Here is a 16,966-nt window from a genome sequence, read left to right as displayed (position 1 = left end):
AAAACAAAAAAACCCCAAAGTCAATTCTAGATGGATTGTTGAACTAAATGGTCAACAAAATGATCACTAAAGAGTGGAAAGGCAAATCAAAGAATGAGAGAAGATTCTTTCGATATCTACTTCTGGCAAGAACTTGGTTCCAGAAAAAGTAATTGATTCCAGAAAAAGACAACCCAACAAAAAAATAGGCAAGGCTTGAATAAGCACTTCACAGAATAGAATATGCAAAATCACCAAAATAAAACAAAACAAAATAAAACACCATGACAAAGTGCCCATCCTAATGAGGGGAGTGAAAATTAAGTAATTTAATTAAACATTTAAAACACGAATTAATCAGGGATATTAAAACCATAACGGGATGCCACTATATGTGCACCATAATGGTCACGTTGAAAATGGAGCTGATGAAGATGGGGAGCGTCTGGAAGTCCCGTGTGCTGCTGGTGACCTGGCCATTGCAGGTCATTGACCAGGCCATTGCACTCCTAGTATACACTCAGGACATGTGTGTGTATGTATGTCCCAAGAGACATGCGGAAGAGTGTTCAAAGAAGCACTATTTAAATAGCCCCAAACTAGAAATAGCTCAGGTATCTATCAAGAGCAGAATAAATAAATTGTAACTTTATGCACTAGAAGACAACGAAAGTGAATTAACTCTTGCTGCATGCAAAAACACGGCTGAATCACAAATTTAATGCTGAGTGAAAGGAGCGTGATGCAAATGCGTGCATACCACATACTATCTGTTGCTCCATCACAGATTACCACAACATTTAGCAGCTTAAAACATGCATTTATTTATCTCAGATTCTGTGGCTCAGGAGCCCAGGTGTGGCTTAGGCGGGCGCCCCTGCCTCAGTGCTGCCATTCAGAGTGTCAGCTGGGGCTGTCATCTTGTTTGAAACGAGGGAGGATCTGCTTCCAGGTGTGCTTGTTTTGTCCTGGACAGGATTCCTTCTTCGCAGGCGACTAGGCTGAGAGCCTCAGTCGTTCCCTGGCTGGGTCTGTGACCTCCTTGTCGCAGAGTCTCTGATAGTACAGCTCATGACATGGCAGCTGTCTTCTATCAGAGGGAGTAAGAGGGAGGACAAGGTAGGATCTTTGTAACCTAGCCTTGAAAGTGCCGTCCCATCACTTTGGGCGCGTTCTATTGTTATAAGTCACTAGTTCCAGGCCATACTCAAGGGGAGGGAATTACACAAGGACACCAATACCAGGAAGTAGAGGTCAATGGAACTCATTTAGAAGCTGCCTACCACCCGATGTGATTCCATGGTTAAAGTTCTGAATCAGGTGAAATAAATCCATGATGATAGGCTCAGGATTGTGGTGGATCTTGATGGAGCTTTGGGTTGCTAGTAATAGTGCAAAGATCTGGTTACACAGGTGTTCTTTATAAAAACTCATTGATACTTCTTTTTTTATGTTTATTTATTTTTGGGAGAGAGAGAGAGTAGGGGAGGGGCAGAGAAAGAGGGATAGGGAGAAGGAGAGAGAGAGAGAGAGAGAGAGAGAGAGAGAGAGAGAGAGAGAGAAAGAGAGAGAATCCCAAGCAGGATCAGTGCTGTCCGTGCAGGGCCTGATACAGGGCTTGAACTCACTAACCGTGAGATCGTGACCTGAGCTGAAATGACGAGTCGGACACTTAACCGAGTGAGCTACTCAGGCGCCCCAAAACTCACTGATATTTCTAATTTGTGCACCTGTTCCCAAATGCATGTTACATTTCTATTTTAAAATGTACTGAAAAATAAAGAATTAAGTTTCTCCCCTACAGACTCATCCTGTTGATAAACAGTTTTCATTTTCCATAATCATGGTCTCTCCCCCTCTCCTGGGCCAGGCAGTAAAATGCAAACCAATTTATACTCTGCCACTTAAAAGCTGACAATTTAGCAAAAGTGCAGGCAGCATTGTGTTTGGAAAAGCTAAAGAATGAGGAGTCAGACTAAAGTTCAAATCCAGGTTTCTGGGTATGCACCCTTGGTCTTTATTTTCCTCATCTGTATTATTATCATGCATCAGAGGATTGCATGGCAAACTAATAACTGGAAATCATACAATATACACCTTAAAGTTCCTCCAAACGTATGTGACTTAAACTTCCTCCAAAGATTCATAATAGTTTCTAATTGCAACACCTGTTCAATTTAATCACATTACTATGGCCTTTGTGCTCAGTTTGGCCTGACTCCAGATCTCTGCTCATCCTCACCCAGACAGAATAATCTTAGGTGTAACTTTAGGTAGATTGCTCTACCTTTCCCTACATGTCTTCATCCTAAAACAGTGATCCTCTGTTGGTCAGCCTCAGAGAATATACTCACACACAGATCTGAAGGAGATACTTGCTTTATTTTCTTCTCAGGTATTTTCTTTTAGGAATCACTGATTAATCAAAAGGCAAGTGGTTAAATGAATTACCCCATATCACTTTATGGAATGTTATGTGGCCAATAAAATATGTAGCAAATCTGCATATGTTGATGTAGCAAGCTATCCAAAATATATTTGAAAGTGAAACAGGTGAGATGTAAAATGGTCAGAAAACACTATGCCCACAGAAATGTAAGATGTGTGAGAGCAGGGGCTCTGGGTGGCTCAGTCGGGTAAGCGACGGACTCTTGATCTCAGCTCAGGTCATGCTTTTACCGGTTCATGAGTTCGAGCCCTGAGCTGGGCTCCCATGCTGACAGTGCAGAACCTGCTTGGGATTCTCTCTCCACCTCTCTCTCTGCCCCTTCCCCACTTGCGCACATGTGCTCTCTCTAAATAAACATTAAAAAAAAAGATGTGTGAGAGCAGAGACCAAGTCCATCTGACATATCTTCAGCCTCTAGTGGACACACAGTGGGCACTCGTAAATATTTGTGGACTGTGAGAGCACAGAAAATGACCTGGAAGAACACACATCAAATCGAATTGGTATCAGGGTTACCCTTCTCTGGAGGAACACTTTTTGTTTGCTACATTTCTGATGCTTCAGGTAGTTTTATTAGAATGTATTTATGTTTTATGCTTTCTGGCACCTAGGGTGCTTGGCCCTGCAGCGGTCAGCACCTGTGTCTCTTTGTTACTAGGGTGACTTCAGGCTACCAGAGACAGCTTTGCTTGTGGCCTGGGGAGCCAGACGTGACTGGTGGTTCCTGTTCCTGTCCCCACCCAGCTTTTAAGTAACTGACAGATGCAGTGTACAGACTCCCACAGTCTAGCCTTGCTTGAGCAACTCAAAGGCATGCATTTTGATTCTATACAGCTCCCCTGTGATTCACCCTTAAGTGACTTCATTGACTTCAGGGGACTTTCCTTGAAATTGCACTTTCCTTCTGGCCTCCTTCCAGTTCCAGCTCCCCCAGATTGTCTTAAAACAGCTTCCCTCTCAGAGTCTGCTTCTGGGGACCCAGTCTAAGTCACTTGTTAATTAAAAACAATAAAAACATTGGTGCCTATTAGAGGATGAGGCAGATGACCTTCTCACCTCAAACTTTTCACACAGCATAGCTTTAAGTTAATCAGGAAAAATGTCCAGGCACAGCTCCATAACTTACAGGGCCCAGGGAAAAATGAGAATGGGGAGTCCTTTGTTTGAAAAGCGAGAGAAAAGTGGTGTTAACAGTACTCAAATATAAAACCTTTTCCTTTTTTTTTCCTCAAAGTCTCTTTCAACTTGTCAGGGTATTTTTTATTTGCTTTTGACCGTTGTTCTAAGTGAAGAAAAATTAAAATTTTGCACGATTAGCATGAATTTTATCGTTCACTTTTATATTGTACAAGGTGAGTTTTAAGTGCAAATGTAAGAGCTTTTCACTTAAATGCAAAATAACCAAATTACACAATTTAGCCTTCATAGACAATATATGCATATGTAGTTCTTTCTTACCTATGCTGTGGAAGCGCTGCACAAACCTAACTGAGCAGTTGCTTTAAGTTTATTTATTTTGAGAGAGAGAGAGAGAGCGTGTGAGAGAGAGAGAGACTCCCAAGCAGGCTCCATGCTATCAGTGCAGAGCCCAACTCGGGGCTCAATCTCAATCCAATGAACCGTGATGTCATGACCTGAGCCAAAATCAAGAGTCGGACGCTTAACCAACTGAGCCACCCAGGGGCCCCACTAAGTCAACAGTTTTAATTTCACTTTTTGACATGTACATTTTCTCCCCTGATTCCTACCTTCAGCTCATCGTTGTATGAAAAGAGCCGAAAGGAGAAAGAACTGCCCTATCTTTCCTTCTGTGTTATCATTGCCACTAAGCAACTGACTAATACAGGGAAGTGATTGAATAAGGAAGGCTAGGATAGATAGGTTCCTTGGTCGTTCATGTTTCTTAGAACCCCATTGCCTTCCCTGTGTCCGAAGGACTTTGGTGAGCGTGTAAAGCACAGCCTTTGGGGGCCGTCAGTACCTCTGCGTACTCAGATGTTCAGGTACTGGGTACCAGCTCTTGCTCAGCTGCCACCACTGCAGGCCCACCTGAGTGCTGTGCACATGGGGCATTGTGACTGCTGTGCATGAATGGGGCAGCAAGAACAATGGGCATGTGATTGCACGGGCTACTCTTACATGCCTGTTCCACTGTCCCATAAACTTTACTTAGAAAACACAAGCTGAGAAATAAAATTAAGAATTTCAAGAAAGATGACAATAGAATATTAAACCAAAGTAGGGGGTTCTGAGTGTGGGACTCTGGCTGACTGCTCATGAAGGTAGCCCTGGCTCTCCAAGGCCCAGGCCCTGCTCAGTCCTGTGGACGGTTAACCCACGCATCTCTTGGTTTCTGGTTTTGGTGTACTTTAGGGCAGCTAGGGCTCCTGTGTTGGCACACCACTCTTGTTTCAGCACTTAATAAATTTATTTGAGACCATGTTTATTTTCTTTTGAGCTGAATAGGACACATAAAAGTAGATTTGCTCCAGTTTACCCAGGATTTGGTATTTTAGTATTTTGTGATGGGAGAAACCTTCTTGTTAAATTCATGAAAATGGAAATCAGAGTACATTTTTTTTTTTTTGTCTACTTATTTCACAACAATCCAAGTCTTCTTCAGGTTTCACAAACTTCTGAGGAATGCTTGTTTTTATCTTGGATGTTTCTTAAATGAATTTTAATTATCAGAGTAATTCATGCACTTTGAAATGTCAGATTTTGCTAGAAATCTTATAACCAAAAATATAAGTCCCTTCTCCCCCACCTCCATCTATCTCAAGTCCTGCTTTGCAAAGGTAGTGGCTTTAAATTCCTGCACTCATTTCTTGCAGTGTTAATCTCCATATTTTTAAATAGTATGCTTTTAATCATTATTTTATTGAATCATCAGTTTTAGATCTTACAACATCGTCCTCTTACAAAGGAAACTGAGAATACTGCTTTCACCACCAGCCCTGTTTTCCCATATCCTCATAATACAGTTACTTTATAATATATGGTTAAATCAGTATTCAGTTTTGTTTTCTTTTTTCTTTTCAACGTTTTTTTTTTTGGGGGGGGACAGAGAGAGACAGAGCATGAACGGGGGAGGGGCAGAGAGAGAGGGAGACACAGAATCGGAAACAGGCTCCAGGCTCCGAGCCATCAGCCCAGAGCCTGACGCGGGGCTCGAACTCACGGACCGCGAGATCGTGACCTGGCTGAAGTCGGACGCCCAACCGACTGCGCCACCCAGGCGCCCCAGTATTCAGTTTTTACATTATTATTATACATTATGACACATGGCACATCATTGTACATTGCAAACATAATATTCAGTAAATTGTATTCTTTACATGATTACATGTGACCAGATAAATATTGTTAGCTGTTGTATCCAGTAGGATACTATAATTGTGTTAAATTTCCAGGAAAACGTTTTGTTCTTTATGCAGGAAATATATTTTAAATTTACACATATTATTTTTAATTGATCAGATTTCCTTTGTATCCTAAATTTCATGCCCATTTGCTATGTGCTCAAGACCATCAAGCAATCATTGCCTTTATTCCCCTGAAGACAGCCCTCCATCCTCTTATTCAATATGGACTACTTGTTTTCTGAATCTGCTGCAAAGTTGCCCCCCAGGGGCTCCCATTCCATGCACTCATATTCCAGGACCCCATTTCCTATATGGTAAGTTATCCTTTTTCTTGTTTTTCTCTCTCACTTTAGTGGTGACACATCCTCCAGGAGTTTCCTAACACTAAGGGCAAGGGAGGTCAATTTCTGGAGACCTCAAATGTCTGAAAAATTTTTTTTTAATATTTATTTATTTTTCAGAGAGAACACAAGTGCGGGAGGGCAGAGAGGGAGATACAGAATCTGAAGCAGGCTCCAGGCTCTGAGCTGTCAATACAGAGCCTGACGTGGGGCTCAGACAACCATGAGAGCATGACCTGAGCCAAAGTCGGACACTTAACAGACTGAGCACCCCCTGAAAATGTTTTCATTCTCTTTTTTTCATGATCGTTTGTCAAAGTAGAGAATACGAGTTTGGAAAGAATTTTCTGTTAGGATTTTGACAGCATTCTTCATGACTTGGCTTTCATAGCTGCTACTGAGAAATCCCATGCAATTCTGGTTTCCCTATGTGGCTTTTCTTCCGATACTGTAAGTAATTCTCTTTTTATTCCAGCTGGGTTCTTTGAAATTTCCTGTGGAACTGCCTGATTGTGGATCTTTCATTTTTGTTCATAGTACTCAGTGGCCTTTTTATGTTGATAAGCTCATATGGTTTCTGACCACACCATATGATATGTTTATAAAATACTTCTTTTTTTGGGTTCCTGGGAGGCTCAGTCAGTTAAGCATCCTGCTTTTGATATTGGCTGGGGTCATGATCTCCCAGTTGTGGGACTGAGCCCTGTATCAGGCTCTGTGCCGAGCATGGAGCCTGCTTGGGATTCTCCCTCTTCTTTCTCACTGCCCCTCCCTGCTCTTGCGATCTCTCTCTCTCTCTCTCTCTCTCTCTCTCTCTCTCTCTCTCAAAATAAATAAATAGACTTTAAAAAAATAATTTTTCTCCCTTTTGTCTTCTGGAGGACTTATTCAGTTGGATTCTTATCTTTTTGGTCTAAGCCTCTAGCTTCTAATCTTTTTTCTTTCTGTCTTTTAGTTCACTTCTTTGGGGCATTTCTTTAAACATTGTCTTCTGTCCTACCTATGAACAATTTTCCAATTTTCAAGTCTGTGTCTTCCATGTTTTAGGCTTTTCTCAAGTGTACAGTGAACTTTGGATTTCTTCCCATCTTTAGAATAAGACCTTAGGTATATGGAGACTCTGTGCACCAGTGTGTAATTTACTCCAGAGGAGTTGGGTAGAAAGCTTCTTTTTGGGACTGGACGCTCAGATACCTGTATCTGGAGGGCTTTTCTCTGGAATTTAAAATTTTCATGGGTAAGGCCCACTGATCTCCTGTCTTGGTTTCTGTAACTGTCTTGGTTGCTGGAGTTTTTAAAGCAATATTGGGTGCTTGAGGTATGTGCTAAGAGGGGAACTCCCATTCTGAAGGCACTTTCAGGTAATCCCTGCACCTCACCGCATACTCTGCTTTACGTGGATCCCTGAGCTCAAAGCCTGTTGAGTTCCACTTTTCCAGTGATAAATTACCAACCGTCCACTCTGCTTGAGGCAGGGTGCAAGGATGGGGAGGAGGTAGAAGGAAACCAATTTTGCTGTTCAGTGATGGGTAGAAGCCCTTCAGTTAAGGAAGGGGGGGAGGGTGCATCTAATTACCCAGATCTGTAACTAGTCCCTTATTTATAGCCTCCTTCATTCCCACTTATTTCTTATTTGGCATCTCTAAGGCCTGAGTCATCTGGTGCTTTGTGGGCAGTATTTTAAAACATTTTATTTGGAGGGGCACCTGGGTCGCTCAGTAGGTTAAGCATCCAGCTTCAGCTCAGGTCATGATCTCGTGGTTCGTGAGTTCGAGCCCTGCGTGGGGCTCTGTGCTGACAGCTCAGAGCCTGGAGCCTGCTTCAGATTGTGCGTCTGCCTCTCTCTCTCTCTCTCTCTCTCTCTCAAAAACAAATAAATGTTAAAAGAAATAAAACAAAAAAGTTGCATGAATTTCTGTATTTTAAAAAATGTTATCCCATTACTGTGTCCCTATATTAATCTCTTTCCTGAATATTTGACAATAAGTTGCATATGTCATGGTCCCTTTCCCTGAGTCTTTCAGAATGTGTTTCCAAGATAGACTTCTCCCTCCCTCCCTTCCTTCCCTCCTTCCTTCTTTCCTTCCTTCCTTTCTGTTTAATTTTTTTTCCTCCCCAAGATGGGGAGGGGGCAGAGAGAGAGAGAGAGAAAGAGAATCTGATTCGGGCTTCACTCTCAGTGCTGAGCCCAATTTGGGGCTCAATCCCCTGACCCCAAGATCGTGACCTGAGCAGAAATCAAGAATTGGACGCTTGGGGCTCCTCGGTGGCTCAGTCGGTTGAGTGGCTGACTTATCAGCTTATCAACTTTAGGAAATCTAACATTAATACAAATTTTATTTAATCTACTATGTATATTTCAATTCTTTCTACTAATGTCGTTTCTTTCAATTCATTCTAGTAATGTCCTTTATAGCATTGTTTTTCCTCAGGTTCTGGATCCAGCAAAGATTACACAGGTATTTAAATATAATGTCTCTGTGGTTTCTCCAGGTTTAAAAATCCCCAGCCTTTCTCTGTGTTTCAGGATATTGACATATTTGAGAAATACAGGTGATGGACCATTCCTATAGTCCTTTATTCTCAAGTGAAAATGTTCTTTCTAAAGCTTAGCTGTGTTTAACCTGTGAAGAACATGTGATATACGGGGTCCTGGAGCCTTTGGATTTTTTTAGGGCCACAATGAGGCCATAAATGCCAAAGCCAGAGATATTGGCATGTGTGGGGGAATTTGCTAAGAATCATTTTACACTGAAGAGAGAGGAGAGAAGGTGTGTTTGGAAGGGTGAGTTCTTTGGAGGATGGCTGATTTTGTGGGAGAAGACAGGCATGCAAAAGAGGTTTCAACTTACGTGGAAAGGAAAGGTTTGGGTGTCCTAATTGTGGATGATCTGTTAAAACTAGCAAGAGGATTGAGGAAATCAAAGCAAAGGAACAATATGGTGCTAGATTTCCGCAGTGTAATATCTGAAGGAAGCTGTAGGCCTCACAGCCCCTGTAGGTGCAGGGCTGTCAGTGAGACATCTCTGAGCCTCGTTTACCTCCTGCCCAACCCCTGTACCCCTGAAAAGGGGTTCGTCAGTGACTGCTTCCCCTCTGTGTCAACCCTTGTGAGTCCCCAGCATCTAGTGATGACACAGGTAGGTGAAATATGTGTAGTTACCTCAGTCGTCTGTAGTTGGGAACTGTAGCCCAGGTGAGATGAGGGGTAGCCTCCTGTCTCCTCTCTTGCCTTCCTCAACAGGAGGATGCCGGAGGATGAGGGCAGAGGAAAGTCTTGGCAGAGCAGGGAGAGGAAGGGGACATTCCAGGGTTGGGCAAGAAATATTTGTGTCTACAAGTAACACTCATGTCACTTTCCTGTTCCAGACAAAAACCAGATTCAAAGCCATGAACATGATGAATACTGCCTCCCGGCCGGGTCCAGCTCACCTGACTGCCTGCCCTTGATAACTATGCAAGAACAGCACTGAAGGGGCTCAGGTACAAGGACATTTTGTTGAAAACTTGTCCCTGTTTCTGTGTTCTAGCAAATGTAGCCACTGTCCAGTGAACAGAGTGGGCCTTGGGTGAGGGTGTGTGTTGTAGTGTGAATGTTGCTCTGACTGTGGCTGGGAAAGCTGGGGCAAGGCCTAGAAGGAGGTTCTGTTGTGTCTAGAGTGTTGAGCTGTCTGGAAACCCATCTGAACTCAACCTAGGTCCCCTGCTGTCTGGGTATCTTCTCAAAGACGAGGACTACCTCACACAATCTCTCCGTCATGCCTGGCTTGGTGACTTCATGCAGGACAAAGGCATCGCCTGTTCATTTGTGATGGGAGTGTTCATGGTACAGCCACCCATGAAGGAACTTGGGGGAAAATGAGACAGAGGGTGAGGGTAAGCTTGATGGATGTTTGAGTCATAAAAAATGAAAAGGTGAAAGTATGAAGAAGCGGGTGGGATGGAATTGGAATTCCTCCTTCCTACTTATCCCTGGCTCTCATCTGCCTTCTCCTGCCCTCTTGTCCACCCACCCCCAGCCTGATCCAGGCCACAGGACTTTGTGCCTGATCAGGTGAGTGTGCAGCACTTGGGTGCCATCCCAGCAGGGATGTGAATGGCTTTATATGTGAGCACAAGAAAATGTCTTCAAGCATGGATGTTGTCATGGCAGGCATTGCCCTTTCTTGGGAATGTTATTTTTTTTTCCAGCCATGCAGGATGACAGTTCACCAGATCTTGTCCTTGATGTGAACGGTTACCTTATCAGGGTTGGTTTCCACCTTGTGAGTCTTTATGAACTTGAAGTTGCCAAAATAGGTGTTCTCCAGGGCCCCTTTGCTGATGCGGACCTTGTCTCTTGTGCTCAGGGTTCAGTGGTGCTGGGATCACCCTGGATCCCTATTCGGCCTTAAGTCAGAGTGTCTGAAGGCACTGTTTCCTCATCTATGTCATATGGGACACAGCCTTACTCAAGGACTGAGTGGAACAACTGCTCTCAAAGACTCCAAAGAGGGCAAGACCACAAAGAAAAAGGCAAAGGAGGTATGGGGGTTCTTCATGAATATGTGATGAAAGAAGCCGCCAGAGCCACCCTTTGTACCAGTATTGTCTTTGACTCCCAGAAGGGTTGAAAATTCAGGGGCCGTAGGGCTCACCTGGCTCCTCCAGGCTCTCCACCTGCCCTAGCAACCTTTAACTCCTATCAAGTGGGGCAGTCTTAGAGAGCATGTACAGCCTAGAATCTGAGAAATTAATTCATTATTTTAATAATTTTTTGAACAATACTGCATACCTTTCATTGTGTTTGAGTTTTCCAACTTGAAGTTCTAAGATTTTTTTTATTTTTTTATTTTATTTTTTTTTTTAATTTTTTTTTTTAACGTTTATTTATTTTGGAGACAGAGAGAGACAGAGCACGAACGGGGGAGGGTCAGAGAGAGAGGGAGACACAGAACCCGAAACAGGCTCCAGGCTCTGAGCAGTCAGCACAGAGCCCGACGCGGGGCTCGAACCCACATACCGCGAGATCGTGACCTGAGCCGAAGTCGGACGCCCAACCGACTGAGCCACCCAGGCGCCCCTGAAGTTCTAAGATTTTCAGCGACCCATTAGGTGGAAAAGGCAGAACTAAAAGACTCAGGACATGAGTCTCCCATGCCAGTGATCTCTTTCATGTACTTGGGACTCAAGAACTTCTCACCAAAGGAGAGTTCATAGTTTTAAAGTTCTCAGAGACTGGCCTTTTGTTACATAGAAAGTAATTCCTGGATCCTGTTTATTTGAGTATCTCTGTACATGCTTTTTATCTCTGATAAAAACAATCAGACAGGATTTCTATACCAGAAGGCTAGTATCAGAGAGTCCCAAATGGACAGCGGGAAATGTTTGTGGGGAAATGTCTCAGTCTTGCTCTGCTTCGGCAATTCTGTTTCCCTCCCTCCCCTTCCCCAACTCTTGCCCGTGTGGAAAAACATAAAAGTATTAAAGCTCATCGATAGGGAGATGAGGACACTCGCACTAGGAAACATTTTCAACTTCTTTGTGCCCTCTTCCAGGGCTCATAGCTGGTATAACCTAAAGGCCATCATTCAGTTTGTTCAGAGTTGGACTGAGAGCACAAAGAGTTCCTTAGCAGTTTTCAGTTCAGAGTTGGACCGAGAGCACAAAGAGTTGTTCCTTAGCAGTTGTCACTGACATTAGACACAAAGGGAATGGGCTCCCTGGGGTTATATATCACCATATCTCACACCCCACATCTTATGTCAGGGCAGCCAAAATGCATGAATTGGCTGCCCCTTTGGAGTGAAGAGCACACAACATTCTAAGAGCCCAGCTTCTTGGACCACAAAGTTCTTTAAATTAGCATGGGCATGTGGATGAATGCCCTAGATTGTCACTCGTTTTATTTCAAACCATATAGTGAAGTCCATTCACAGCTCTCTTTATCAACAATAGCCAAATTATGGAAAGAGCCCAAATGTCCATCAACTGATGAATGGATAAAAAAGATGTGGTTTATATATACAATGTAATACCACTTAGCACTGAGAAAGAATGAAATCATGTGATTTGCAGCAATGTGGATAGAACTGGAGGGTAATATGCTAAATGAAATAAGTCAGTCAGAGAAAGACAGATATCATATGTTTTTGCTCATATGTGGAATTTGAGAAACTTAGCAGAAGACCATGGGGGAAAGGAGGGGGAAAAATAATTTCAAACAGAGAGGGAAGGCAAATAATAAGAGACTCTTTTTTTTTTTTAATGTTTTATTTATTTTTGAGACAGAGAGAGACAGAACATGAACGGGGGAGGGGCAGAGAGAGAGGGAGACACAGAATCGGAAGCAGGCTCCAGGCTCCGAGCCATCAGCCCAGAGCCCGACGCGGGGCTTGAACTCACGGACCGCGAGATCGTGACCTGAGCTGAAGTTGGCCGCCCAACTGACTGAGCCACCCAGGTGCCCCAATAAGAGACTCTTAAATACAGAGAACAAACTGAGGGTTGATGGGGGTAAGGCAGGGAAGAGGGGAAAGCAGGTGATGGGCATTGAGGAGGGCACTTGTTGGGATGAGCACTGGGGGTTGTAACTAAGTGATGAATCATGGGAATCTACTCCCAAAGCCAAGAGCACACTGTATACACTGTATTTAGCTAACTTGACAATAAATTATATTAAAAAACAATAATAATAAATAAATGTTGTGGGAATAAATGAAAATGGAAAATGTTTTCTGCTCTTGTTGCCTTTAAGAATATACATATATTTATATTCAGGTGTGTGTGAGTGTGTGTGTGTGTGTGTGTGTGTGTGTGTACACATACACACATGCATATATACATACATGTACATATATACACACATGTATGTACATATGTATATAATATAACATACATATATATACATAACATATACACATACGCTAGCCTCTACCGAAAGTTGGAGTCTCTTCACCTTTCCCTTAAAGCTGGGTGGGCCTTCCTAGCTGTCTCAGTGAGTAGAATGCAGCAGACACCAGTGAATCCCTTTCTTAGGGCTGCCACAGCAAAGTATCTGGGTGAATTAAATAACAGAAATGTATCCTCTTACAGTTCTCAAGCATAGAATTCTGAAATCAAGACATCATTGAGATTCATTCCTTTTGGAGAGCTCTGAGGGAACTGTTCCAAGTCCCTTTCCTAGCTTCTGGTAATTGCCAGAAAACCTTGGCATTCTTGATTTGCGGATGCATCATTCCAATCTCTGCTTCCATTGTCACATGGCATTCTTCCTTGTGTGTGTCCATGTCCAAATTTTCTTCTTTTTCTAAGACACCAGTCATTGGATGAGGGCTTACCCTAATCCAATATGGCCCCATCTTAATTTGAGTAAGACCCAATTTTTAAAGAAAATGGTACACATTCATAGGTACTGGGGGGTTAGAACTTAAACATGTCTTTTGAGGGGACACAGTTCAACCCACAAGAGTGAGGTTAAGTCATTTCCAAGTTTAAGTTATGAGAGGCAATCCAACCTCTGTCTGGATTTTTCTCTCTAAGGGTACTCACCTTTGTAACTACTCACCAACTACCATTTTGTGAGGGAAGCCCCAGACACAAGAAGAGGCCACATTTGGGTGTTCTGGCCAACAGCCCTGGCTAAGATTCCAATTATAGAATCACCAGTCATGTAAACTGAAAAGGCCTTCAGATGACTCTAATTCCAGGCTCTGAGCTGTGCTAGCTCTTACTGAGATGAACTGTCTGTGCTGATCCCTGTCCAAACTGCAGATTCATGAGCAAAATAGATGTCGTTGGTCTTTTAATACGTTAAGTTTTTGTTGTTGTTGTTGTTAATCCATTAAGTTTTAGGTGGATTACTGGAACATCATCCAATGTCCACGGCCCTACCTGAAGCATCTGAGTCTTCTGTGCTAAGATGAAACTCTGTAATGAGAATGTGGCCTTGGGATCTGGCTGTGGGTTTATTTTGGGTTCAACAACCTTCTCTCAGGACACAGGTGAAGCAGGTTGACTAGGTAGATAGACATTATCTGTTTCAGCCTGGCTTAAATAAAATGCAGCCACGTGTTTAAAGTTTTCATTACTGACTTTGCTAGTGAGGCATCTGTCCCACTCTCTGGAGTTATAATCAGTGGCATAGAAGCGTAGCTCTGACACTTAACTGGTTGTGTGATTTGAGCCAAATTACTTTAAACTCTTCAAGCTTTAGTGTCCTCATCTGTAAAATGGGCATAATGATATCCACCTCTTTTATATAAGCTTGTAGCTCAATATCTGGTCCATTGTAAGTATTCAATAAGAAAAAAGTGATTATTTTGATTGAAAGATGAAATGTTTAAAGTTTTTTTCTATGCAAAATAATCTTTTTGGATGTTGTACAAATTTGTAGGACATATCCATAGTCAGTAACCAACTGTAAGACTATACTACTTTGAAATCACAATTCTTTAGGATCAAATAAGGGACAGTAAATATTTATTACAGCAATATAGTTTTTGTTGCTACAACTCACAAGGATATATTTATTAAGATTGGTGGCACTAAGCCAAGAGTAACTATTAAATTGACAAGTTGAAAAGAGTTTTCTTTTTTTCACTAGCTTCAGTCCCCTTGTAAAAAAGAGGTGGGGGTGGGGTGGGGGGAAGGCCTACATCAAATGCTTGGGAAATTCTAACACTCTGTGCTCCTTTTTAGTCAATCTCTGTTTTCTGATGGAAAGATTTATCCTTTCTATTTGAAACACATGTGACATGAGACTTTGTGAATTTTGCTGTGAATTTTGAGTTTGAAAGCTATAGGATTAGCTAGGTTTTGGGGGAGCACTTTGGTCCTGGAATCTCAAGTGGGAGCCAAAGCTTAATGCTTCCAAGCCATGCTGTTTTTATATGTGAGATTCTAGTTTGGTAATTTTTATTCATCCTTTTGTATATGCCAGGGACTTGGACATTTTATGAATGGCAAAATAAATATGAATTTCATCTACATAGCTCCTGGCAGAAAAGTTTCTTTCAACAAAGTCTATTTAGTTTTGTTTGTTTTATTCTCATACTTACCAGTGCATACTAAAGGGAATAATCCATTCTTATTTATATTACTCTCCTTTTTTAGAGATCCTTTCTACTTTTCACAAACTTGGGCTTTACTGGTAAATGACTTTTTGTCCCTGCATTCCATGGAAGGCTTACAGACCCTGAATGATAAGTGGAAAGTAATCAAAACCTGAACTTGCAAATCTGTGCACTTGAAAATGTGTAGCCAGAGTCAGTTCTTTGTCTGGAGTCTTGATTCTGTTGCTAGGTGGCAATGTTCCCTTAACAAAACGGCGGTTAATGAGTCTGCAGTCAGATCCCTTTCTGAAACAGAAAGGAAAACACGGTCTTATTCCTTCTTCATTAGCAATTTTTCAACCAGGTTTCCTGGTTTTAGCCCACAAAGAGGCACCGGGGCTGTCAGAAATTGCCAGGCTGGAATGATCAAAACAAAATTTCTTCCTGCTACCCACTGTACCTTGCAAAACTGGGCAGCCTATGGTATAAAGCACATGGTTGTTTCCAGTAACTGTAAAAATCCACTGTAGGCAGGGATCAGAGCTGTCCCAGGCCCTAGTGAACAAGTGATATAATCTCACTTGTCCAATGACTGGTAGTAGGTATAGTATTAAGTTTACAAAAGAGCTCTAGCATTGGTTATGAAACATCTGTGGATGGTGTGCCTAAGAATCACTGAAGGTTCATTTTAAAAAAAGGAGTCAATTTCACAATACAAGATAGGGTTGCCAGATCTAGAAAATAAAAATACAGGAAGACCAGTTATATGTGAAATTCACATGAACAATGAATTTTTTTAAAAGTCAGGTTTATTGAAGTGTAATTTACATATAATAAAATTCACCCATTTTAGGTATACAGTTCTATAAATTTTTACACATATACATCATGTAACTACTACCACACTCAAGGTACAGAATAGTTTCATCACCCCCCAAAGTTCCACTGTGCTCCCTTTTAGTCAATCCCTCACTTACCCTCCACCCCTGACAACCACTGATCAGATTTCAGTCTTTGTAAGCTTACCTCTAGAAACAACACAGTGTAAGTGGAATCATACAATATGTAGCTTTTTGTGTCTGGCTTCTTTCATGTAGCCCAATGCTTTTCAGATTCATCCATCTGGTTGTAGGTAACACTGATGGAATTATTTTATTTTATTTTATTTTATTTTAGTATGACCCATGGAATAATTGGGTCTCACTTATAATAAAAGAGTACCTGTTTTTTATTTGAAAATTTCTCAATCATTGGGCCGGGAGTGGAACTTGGAACCTGCATCTTAACAAAAATCCCTACTGTTTCCCATGCAGGTGATACTCACACTTTCAAACAGTGAGGATCTGAGGCAGTCGGGTCATGAATCTCCTTGAGATTATGCTTAATTCAGTCAAGTCTTTTACCAGAAAAATATTCATGGAAACTCAGTACTTCTCACACAATTCAGGAGGTTGCAGGATTGACCAAAGCTCATCAACTTCATGAACTCCAGAGTGAGAACTGGAGAGTTATCATGTCATGTACTTTACTGGAAAGCTCAAGTCTTCCCCAGAAGTGAGAGGAACACAAGCTTGTTTTCGTTTCTCCTGCTGTTTCTACTCATCATCTGTCCCAGTGCTTCTCAGAGCAAGGGGATTTTTCTTTTTTGTCTTTCCATAAGCTATAAGGCCTTTCCATTACTATTTAAATGTTGGTTTTATTAAAGCAAAAGTGGATTACCTATCCACATTTACCTATCACAAAAGCCATACATAGTGAAACAAAAAGCTAAAATTGCAAAGAAAATTAGAAAATGCAAAA

At 42.0% G+C, this 16,966-nt stretch overlaps 2 long non-coding RNA genes across 2 annotated transcripts in view; both read left to right on the top strand.

Annotated features, from left to right (window-relative positions):
* LOC122233220 overlaps positions 1–16,966 on the top strand; it is a 104,015-nt gene that overhangs the window by 8,495 nt on the left and 78,554 nt on the right. Inside the window, exon 2 of the long non-coding RNA XR_006210740.1 lies at positions 9,504–9,617. This is a non-coding gene — a long non-coding RNA (uncharacterized LOC122233220). The remainder of the gene's footprint in view (positions 1–9,503; positions 9,618–16,966) is intronic.
* On the top strand, positions 10,347–12,434 carry LOC122233221. The gene is made up of 3 exons (XR_006210742.1): positions 10,347–10,384; positions 10,484–10,658; positions 12,405–12,434. It is a non-coding gene; the product is annotated as an uncharacterized LOC122233221 (long non-coding RNA).

Source organism: Panthera tigris, chromosome D4, assembly GCF_018350195.1.
Source record: "Panthera tigris isolate Pti1 chromosome D4, P.tigris_Pti1_mat1.1, whole genome shotgun sequence".
Classification (NCBI taxonomy): domain Eukaryota; kingdom Metazoa; phylum Chordata; class Mammalia; order Carnivora; family Felidae; genus Panthera; species Panthera tigris.
Note: the sequence above shows the minus strand (reverse complement) of the source record. Positions and strands in the feature narration are given on the sequence as shown.